Source organism: Aquarana catesbeiana, linkage group LG11, assembly GCF_042186555.1.
Source record: "Aquarana catesbeiana isolate 2022-GZ linkage group LG11, ASM4218655v1, whole genome shotgun sequence".
Taxonomy (NCBI): domain Eukaryota; kingdom Metazoa; phylum Chordata; class Amphibia; order Anura; family Ranidae; genus Aquarana; species Aquarana catesbeiana.
Window position 1 is genome coordinate 261,396,667 of NC_133334.1, and position 10,556 is coordinate 261,407,222.

The following is a 10,556-nucleotide window of genomic DNA, read 5'->3' on the forward strand; positions in this document are numbered from 1 at the left end:
CAGCGCCTTCGCCCGTTTCCCCCCGCAGCGCGCCCGTCAGAAGGGCCTGTGTGCCGAGGAAGAGCCAGTTAAAGACTTTCTGTGATGTCTTCTGTAGAACAGTGTCCTCCTTGGCCAGAGGTGTTTATATTCTACACATCGCAGAGTCTCCGCTTCTCCTTGGACCGCGTCCAGCGCTGAACAGAAGACATCTGTGGAGGACGGTCTCTACTTCTGGGAAGAAGGACGACACCTGCCCAATTATTCACATTAAAATGAAACCTGTGAGAAGAGCGGAGGCTGACTCTTAAAGGCGCAGTCCATCCAACATGGAAATTTTTACATTTGGACGTACATAGAGGACGCAGCGTACACGTGAAGTGTCTCCAGAATTTAGTCCGGTGTTCTTATGAATGTGTGGCTGTAAAAATGCATCTGGTGCGATCCTTCGTACCAGCGCCACCTCCTCTCTCATTGGAGTTGAGAAAGAAGGTGGCAGAGCACAGAGTCATTTGACAAGAGGCTGGAGACCCAGTTCTATTAACCACTTCTGGATCGCCCACTGTCGTTATACGTCGGTATTTTGATAGCTGCCATAACCCCGGTATTTTCTTAAACAGAGGGCGGACCGCTTTAAGATAAAAGTGGTCTCTGCGGTGGATTCACAGCAAGATCACTTCTATCTCCCGTCTGATCAATGTTTATAAACAATGTTACTTTGTTTCTCTCTATCTCCCGTCTGATCAATGTTTATAAACAATGTTACTTTGTATCTCTCTATCTTCCGTCTGATTAATGTTTATAAACAATGTTACTTTGTATCTCTCTATCTCCCGTCTGATCAATGTTTATAAACAATGTTGCTTTGTATCTCTCTATCTCCCGTCTGATCAATGTTTATAAACAATATTCAGGGGGTGCAGAATGTCGGGTAGTAAGGAATTCAGGGGTGCAGAATGTGGGGTAGTGAGGGATTCAGGGGGTGCAGAATGTAGGGTAGTGAGAGATTCAGGGGGTGCAGAATGTGGGGTAGTGAGAGATTCAGGGGGTGCAGAATGTGGGGTAGTGAGGGATTCAGGGGTGCAGAATGTGGGGTAGTGAGGGATTCAGGGGGTGCAGAATGTAGGGTAGTGAGAGATTCAGGGGGTGCAGAATGTGGGGTAGTGAGAGATTCAGGGGGTGCAGAATGTGGGGTAGTGAGGGATTCAGGGGTGCAGAATGTGGGGTAGTGAGGGATTCAGGGGGTGCAGAATGTGGGGTAGTGAGAGATTCAGGGGGTGCAGAATGTGGGGTAGTTAGGGATTCAGGGGGTGCAGAATGTGGGGTAGTGAGAGATTCAGAAGTTGCAGAATGTGGGGTAGTGAGGGATTCAGGGGGTGCAGAATGTGGGGTAGTGAGGGATTCAGGGGGTGCAGAATGTGGGGTAGTGAGAGATTCAGGAGTTGCAGAATGTGGGGTAGTGAGGGATTCAGGGGGTGCAGAATGTGGGGTAGTGAGGGATTCAGGGGGTGCAGAATGTGGGGTAATGAGGGATTCAGGGGGTGCAGAATGTGGGGTAGTGAGAGATTTAGGGGGTGCAGAATGGGGAGTAGTGAGGGATTCCGGGGTGCAGAATGTGGGGTAGTGAGGAATGCGGGGGTGTTATAATGGGGCATGCAAGGGGTCCTGAATATGAAGTGGGGGATACAGAGGTTGTTGTAGTAGCGGATGCAAAAGGTACAAAATGTGGGGTAGTGGGAGATGCAGGGGGTACAGAATGTGTGGGATGCAGGGGTTGAAGAATGTTGGGTTAGTGGGGGATGCAAAGAGTGTGGAATATAAGGCAGTGGGGGATGCAGGGGCTGCAAAATGTTAGGCAGTGAGGGATGCAGGGGGTGCAGAATGTGGGAGCGGTGAGGGATGCAGGATTTGCAGAATATGGGGTAGCGAGGGATACAGGGGTGTTATAGTGGGGGATTCAGGGGAATGACAAATGTGAAGGATGCAGGGGGTGCAGAATGTTGGGTTCCTGGGACTTCTATAGGGCAGTGGGAGGTTGACAGGGGATTTGAAAGGATGATGCCGGTCTGGGGGACACGTGAGCACTGGTACTGATTCACATGTCCTGACTGAATGGCATTCCGAATATTTCGATGATGGAACACCTGAGTCATGGATGGAGAGTATTATGGGACTTCTGTCTCTATTTACATTACAAGCTCCATAACTGGCACTCAAAGCAGACTGACTCACCCTGGACTCTATGACATACGGGAGCAACAGCAATAATCCGATCACAACTGTATTATTATTTATTTTTATTTTTTTTTAAGTATTTTATTACGTTTTTTAAATATTTTTCTTATTCTTTAATTATTATTATTTTTATTTCAAAAAACAAAATAACATATTGAAATGATAACCTGCTATAATCACTACATAAAATCAGATATATCTAAAGCCAATTTTTTCTTTTTTCTTTTTTTTTTTTATTTATTGTAGATATTGGGGAATGGATAAAACCCTTTTCTTTTTTTTTTTCTTTTTTCTTTTTATTGTTTTGCAATTGGTCAGATTTCCTTCACTTCCTGTCCCGTATAGATGTACCTATAGCTGTCACCAGAACAAATGTCTTCATTTTTAAGTTTTCCCCATGGTGACAACTGAAAATGTTTCATTTTCCCCCGACATATAGTCCCTATGATTATGAACACCGGGACGAATAAAAAGGTTCACAATCCCCAGTGGGGACACAAGCAACAATCAAAACCTGACAGAGGATATTCCAATGACAACTGTCCAATAGGATAAAGAGTACAAAAAACGGTGACGTTTATTCCCTTCTTTACTATATCCAAAACTACAAAGCAACATTATGGCTTTAGATGTGTCTTAAGATCAGTGGCGGCTGGTGCTCAAGATTTTTGGGGGGCGCAAACAAACTGAAAAATTCTGAAAAAAACACCATCAAGCCTCACTGTACCATCAAACGCAGCCACTGTGCCATCAAATGCAGCCACTGTGCCCATCAATTGCCGACACTGTGCCCATCAATTGCCACCACTGTGCCACCAAATGCAGCCACTGTGCCCCATAAAATGCAGCCACTGTGCCCATCAATTGCCACCACTGTGCCATCAAACCCAGCCACTGTGTCAATTGCAGCCACTGTGCCCATCAATTGCCACTACTGTGCCAATTAATTGCTCCCACTGTGCCCATCAATTGCCACCACTGTGCCATCAAACCCAGCCACTGTGTCCATCAATTGCAGCCACTGTGCCCATCAATTGCCACCACTGTGCCAATTAATTGCTCCCACTGTGCCCATCAATTGCCGCCACTGTGGCCATCAATTGCTCCCAATGTGCCCATCAATTGCCGCCACTGTGCCTGGCGTCCAATCACAGTGCCTGTCGTTTCAGCCAATCAGGTGACGGGTAACAGATCTAAGCACCTGATTGGCGGAGAGGCGGTTTAGTGTTAGGAAAGCGAATATTCATTCGCTTTTCTAACACAGCTGAGTGACCTGCGAGCGCCCAGCATGGCTGTCGCAGGTCACCTTTTTTGACGCCTATTAGAGCCTATGGCTCTAATCAGGTGCTTCAAAACCACCGCCGCCGCTGTAATTCAGGCGCCCTGCGCCTGAAAAAGGGCCGGGGTGCCTGAATAAGGGGTGGCACGGGCGGCTATAGATAGATTCATGCAATGCATGAATCTATCTATTGGTGATAGAGGGGGGTGGCAGGAGAAAGGGGGCGGTGCCCGTGCGCCCTTAATGCATGGGCCGCCACTGCTAAGATACTTTTCTTGTAATGTGAGAATAGGCTACCTGGTACTCCCTTTCAAGCTCCCAGTGCCTGAAACATGTTACAGTGCATAGGCGTGCGCACAGGGTGTGCCTGGGCACACCCTAATCACCCAGTGCAGCACAGATTCCTCCTAATTAAGCCAGCAGCACTGCAGGGGAAAGGGGCACACAGTGGGGCTCGGACAGCAGGTGGAAGGGGCACATGTGCTAAAACCAATCCCCTTGCAGTGCAGCCGTAGGGAGGGAGAGGAGCAGAAGCTGGTAGCGCTGCAGTGGGAGACAGTAGAGGATCGGTTTCTGCAAAAAGACAGTACAGCCGACCCTCCTGCTCAGCAGGTGCCCAGGCCCTCCTTTTGAACTGATGGGGCCCGGGCCCAGCACAGGAGAGCTGGCTGTACTGTCTTATCAGTGTCTGGCCCTGCTTGGTTGTGTTGATAAAAAAATCTGACACAGATCAGCCCCTGCTCCAGTCTCTCACCTTGCAGTTTGCTACAAAGTTACAATGTACAGTCTGATCACTGGAGGAGGGGAGACTGGGGAAATGCTCCCTCCTGCCTGCAGCAGACTGATGACATCATCCCAGCCTAGGCAAAGTCACTGGACTGGAGCTCAAGAAAGGCTTTTTAGTAATAAAAATGAATGATAATGTTGCTGTATATTATGGGAATTTATTCGTACAGGGTTGTAAAGTTACTGGCAGGTCCACTTTAACTCTTATGCCCTGTACACACGGTCGGACTTTGTTCGGACATTCCGACAACAAAATCCTAGGATTTTTTCCGACGGATGTTGGCTCAAACTTGTCTTGCATACACACGGTCACACAAAGTTGTCGGAAAATCCGATCGTTTTAAACGCTGTGACGTAAAACACGTACGTCGGGACTATAAACGGGGCAGTGGCCAATAGCTTTCATCTCTTTATTTATTCTGAGCATGCGTGGCACTTTGTCCGTCGGATTTGTGTACACACGATCGGAATTTCCGACAACGGATTTTGTTGTCGGAAAATTTTATCTCCTGCTCTCCAACTTTGTGTGTCAGAAAATCCGATGGAAAATGTCCGATGGAGCCTACACACGGTCGGAATTTCCGACAACACGCTCCGATCGGACATTTTCCATCGGAAAATCCGACCGTGTGTACGGGGCATTATGCCTTCTCACAAACTAATTTGGTGAAGTTTTTTGTTTTTTTTTGTCTCATGACTGACACATTATAGAGAACAACTCTCCATGTTTTCTGTATCTCTGATACATTGTGATCTTCCTGTAGATAGGAGCTGACCGTTCCTGATCCATCCGATCCTTTCACTGATTACACACAGTTGAATGTCCGCACGTGATTGCGGTTGCAGATAACGGCTTCCATGTGTGTGAAGGTCGTCTACTGCCCAGCTGCCGCTTCCTAGAATCCGGTTTGGTGAAGACTCAATTTGGATCTGTGTCCCGGATCAGGTGACATGTGGTTCTGTTCAAAGGCGTGTTATCGATTTCCGCAAGAAAGCATCCGGAACTGTTTACTACCAGAGCGCAGATGGGCGCCCTTTTGAAGGTGGCCATGTGTGTGAAGATTGTCCGCGGAGAAGGATCTCAATAGACTTCGGATAATCACACGTGTGTACTGGTCAATGTTTGTTTTACTCTGGTGGGATGAAAGACCGCCTGAGGGCCCCATCAAATTTGAAGCCACCAAGGGCAGCAAAACAGCTATATAACTAAAAACTGCAGAAAAAGTAGTCATTAGAAAAGGTGTCCTTCAAGAGAACGTTGGTATTGTCCCAAAAACAATATGGAGGTCACGCCCTGCCTTGGCTACCAGGATCTGTTAGGTGTCCCCGAGGCAAATAAGCAGCTAATGGGGGCAAGAAAACATAAAAGTAGGACTTTAGCCAAAACATGTTCTTGTTTCAGATCGGGGAAGAAGAGTAACGACTTCAACTGGGTTTTATTGTCTTCACTATTTGTCTTCTGCCACCCTTTCATTGCAGTGCTGCAGCCTTCATCAGTCTCTTAGAGCCCTTTCACACTAGGGCGGGTTTGCAGGCGCTATTGCGCTAATAATAGCGCCTGCAAACTGACCCGAAAGTGCCGCTACTTTCATTCCATTGTGAAAGCCCCCGAGGGCTTTCACACTGGAGCAATGCGCTGGCAGGACGGTGAAAAAAGTCCTGCCAGCAGCATCTTCGGAGCGGAGTGTATACCGCTCCTTCACCGCTCCTGCCCATTGAAATCAATGGGACGGCGCGGCTATATCGCCGGCAAAGCGCCTCTGCAGAGGCGCTTTGCGGTGGTATTTAACCCTTTCTCGCCCGCTAGCGGGGGGTAAAACCGCCCCGCTAGCGGCCGCATACAGACGGTAAAACGCCGCTAATAATAGCGGCGTTTTACCGCCGACGCCGCCCCCGCCCTAGAGTGAAAGGGCTCTTAGGCACTCAACACTTCCGAAAGCATCAGATACCCATATTCCCCTCCGTGTGATGGTACCTTACTCCAAACCCCATTGTTGCAAGGTTATGTAGAGACTTTTGGTGTCAGAGAATGGAATCACAGTGTGCAGTGGGGAACGAGGGGGGATGTACAGGTATCTGACTCACCTATAATGCCGCGTACACACGAGCGGACTTTTCGACCGGATTGGTCCGACGGACCGAGTCCAGCGGACAATTCGACAGTGTGTGGGCTTCATCGGACCTGCAGCGGACTTTTTCGGACTTTAGATTTGGAACATGTTTCAAATCTTTACGTCGGAACCCCGCCGGACCCAGTTCCTATCGAAAAGTCTACTCGTCTGTATGCTAGTCCGATGGGCGAAAACCGACGCTAGGGCAGCTATTGGCTACTGGCTATGAACTTCCTTATTTTAGTCCGGTCGTACGTCATCACGTACAAATCCGTCGGACTTTGTTGTGTTTGTGTGTAGGCAAGTCCGTTTATTTGGAAAGTCCGTTGGAAGTCCGACGAAAGTTCGTCGGATAGTCCGCTCGTGTGTACGCGGCATAGGGCTTCATTCACATGTGCCAGGGATAGACAGTAAAAGCAGGTGGTAAATCTGCAAGTTTACTGCCCCCCGACCACCTACCGGCAAGTTAACATGGCCCATGGACATGTCTGTAGGCACTGCTGTGCTTGCTTCCTGATCTGGCCAATTTTATACATGTCGTGATTGGTAGGCAGTGCTGCTTGCCAACCGCATCCTATTCAAGTCAATAGGACCACACCACGCCCATATCGCAACCGCGTCTCAGGGACATGGTTGTAGAGCAGACTGGTGGGATTTCATTGCAAAAAAAAAACCTATTCAGGATGCGGCATATATAACTTTTTGAACAACTGTCAACTGTTTCCAAACCACCTCTGAAAAGCAAACCACTGCCGATCAAGTCTGAACAAGACCAAAGAGTCAAATGCTGAATACTGAACCAACACGCCACAATTCTGAAGTACAGACACAAATTTATTCCATTTTTTGAAATTTTATTCTGTATCTGCACCACTTTGAAAGAGACAAAACACGGGTTATGTACAAAGTTGCAATGTTGCAACGGCAGGCTGACCTCATCTCAGCTTAGACTGGAGCCCAGGGGTTTTTGTTTTTTTTTTTTGATAAAAGGTGGAATATTTCTGAGAAACGATACTGTTACACCAGGAATTTATCCCTGCAGACTTTAAAAATATGAAAGTTCCACTTAAATTTGTCAATTAGAGACAGGCTGCTAACAAGCGTGCAGGCAGCAAGCCAATAATGTGCTCTGCAGACTGAATGGCAAGAATTCACTCTGCTTTGAATTTTTTTTTTTTTTCATTTTTAAAAAAAGGTTTAATACAAATAGTGGAAAAAATACAAAACATGAGTTTATAAACCAATTGATCAAAATCCATCTCAAATGTGCATTTCAAATAAAAAGAGACGGTATGTTTAGGAATTTAGTCCTTTACCTCAGTAGCAGAGATGGTTCTTCCAGTTGCCGCCATAGTTGGTTGTCCCGTTTTATAAGATGCTTTGATTTCAAGGGATAAAACATGAGAAATGGTAACCACTTCAATACCGGGCAACAACACCCCCTTCCTGCCCAGGCCAATTTCCAGCTTTCAGCGCTGTCGCTGTTTAAATGACAATTGCGCGGTCATGCTACACTGTACCCAAACAGAATTTTTAGCATTTTGTTCCCGCAAATAGAGCTTTCTTTTGGTGGTATTTGATCAACTCTGCGTTTTGTATTTTTTGCTAAACAAATAAAAAAACTAAAAAAAATTTTGAAAAATAATACGTTTTCCTTTTGTTTCTGTTATAACATTTTGTAAATAAGTAAGTTTTCTCCTTCACTGATGGGAACTGAGAAGGTGGCACAGATGAGGTGGCATCAATGAGGTGGCACTGATGGGCACTGATGATGGGCACTGATAGGCAGCACTGATGGGCACTGGAAGGCGGCATTGATGAATGGCACTGATATGCAGCACTGATGGGCATTGATAGGGCACTCATGGGTGGCACTGGTGGGCACTGATAGGTGACACTGAAAGGCTGCACTGATGGGTACTTATGGGTGGCACTGATAGGCGGCACTGCTGGGCACTGATAGGCAGCACTGCTGGGCACTGATATGCGGCACTGATAGATGGCATTGATAGGCATCACTGATGGCACTGGCACTGGCAGGCATTGGGGATGGGCACTGATTGGCAGCTGCCTGGGCACTGATTGGCATTTCCCTGGTGGTCCTGGTGGCATCTTGGTGGTCCTGGGTGGGCATCCGAGGGAGGGCTGCGCTGATAAACAATCAGCACAGATCCCCCCCCCCCCCCTGTCAGGAGAGCAGCCGATTGGCTCTCTTCTATTTACGTCTGTCAGACGCGTGTGAGGAAAAGCCGATCACCGGCTCTTCCTGTTTACATCGTGATCAGCTGTGATTGGACACGGCTGATCACGTGGTAAAGAGCCTCCGTCAGGGGCTCTTTACCGAGATCAGTGATTACGGTGTGTCAGACTGACACACCGCAGCAACGATCGCCGTGATGCGCACCCCCACGGTCGTTCTGGGAGGCCGCCATATGACGTCCACCTAGAATGAGAGCCGCGCCGCCCAGACGTCATTTGATGGCCGGCGGGCGGGAAGTGGTTAATGTATTGTAGAGATGCATTGAATACGTCTTTTTTCACATTCCCTGTAATTAAAGCGGTATTAAACCAACAATGTAATATATTGCAGCTTCCCAGTCATTGGATGTGGTGGCTGCATTCGTTTTCTTTTTTTTAGACCTTTTTTTCCCCTCAGTTTTTACCTGGTAATCTGGCCAACACTCCTCTATTAGTGAGACACAACTGTAGATGAAGGAGCACAGGAGGCACAGCAGACAGCAGCATTGTCAGTCTGGGGGGGGGGGGGGGTGTTAAATGTACTAGCAGATTTAGATACACTAACAAATTGAAGCCAAACTCTCCAGCTCACACTTTATAATCAGTTACAGCAGTTTTTTCCCCATTGGGATAAAGGTTTTGCACGAATAACTAAAAGCTGATCATTGTAAGAAACCCTTCCAGTGTTAAAGTGTTACTAAACCCCGGACCCTGCATTCACTATATCTGGTCTCCCACAGTGCACAGAACATGGAAATGTAATAATTTTAGTAAACATAAACTGCTAAATAACTTTTCTCATCAGCAGTAAATAGCAGTCTTGTGACTTCTATCAGTGTCTGGTTAAAGCTTGTAGGAGGAATTTTCATTCTCCTCTGACTGTCCTATGAGGCTGCAGGACCCCTGACCCTCTGTCTGACCCTCTGTCTGGCCCTGTGCTGATCACATGCACCCTCCCAAGGAAAAAAAAAACTCTCTAGCAATACACACCAAACTGAGCATGTGCAGAGTGCCTCCAAGGCTCTGTTCTATCAGGAGATGGATTGGGGACAGTGGAAGAAGGGGAGGATCAGAGAAGACAGGATCAACCAGCCTTTTTACACAATGTAAAGGATTAACCCCTTAGATTCCACAGTGAGTATAACAATCATGCTTTACTCCATATACAGACTGATTTTACTGTTGTGGGTTTAGTAACACTTTAAGTGGATCGTCTCATCCATGCAAACTGATACATTCTTGCTTTTGAACAACAAAAACAACAGACTTTCTGGATGGATCACCAGATGAAAATAGAAGAAAGAAAGCGAATGCAGCCGTCACATCTAAGAATTGGTAAGCTGCAATATAATAAATGTTTGCTTTTGGGTTTATTTTTGCTTTAAATATATTGTCATTTTCCAAGAGTGGAATAAAGGTCAGTAATAATGCTACAGATGTACTTAGTCAGATGTTTGTGTCTTTTTTCGGACTCTCTCGGAGGATGTGATGGAATGTGATTGCACAACTGTTTAGTAAACAAGCCGTACGGCGCGGTGATTTATTGGGTGCACAGCCATGTTATATAACGGATGATCGGAGTGTGGGAATCGGGACACTCTGGTGCACAGAAAGGAACCCCCTTCACTAGTTCACATCACATCCCCCAGATGAGCAAATTAGCAGTCTAGGAAGAGTCCAATCGCTACAGATTACCTTGATTCAAAACTAACCCGACCAAATTTACCATCGACTGAAATTTAATAATAACAACCACAGCCAAAATCAGCAGGCCTTTCACACTGCTCCCAACTACATTGCTTTCACACTGCTCCCAACATTGTGGTCTCGGAGTGAATTTTCCTGCAAAGTTTCACATTTTATCTGATAGCACTTTGAGCTGCACTGTAACATAGCACACTTATCATTTAATCACTTGCCTACTGGGC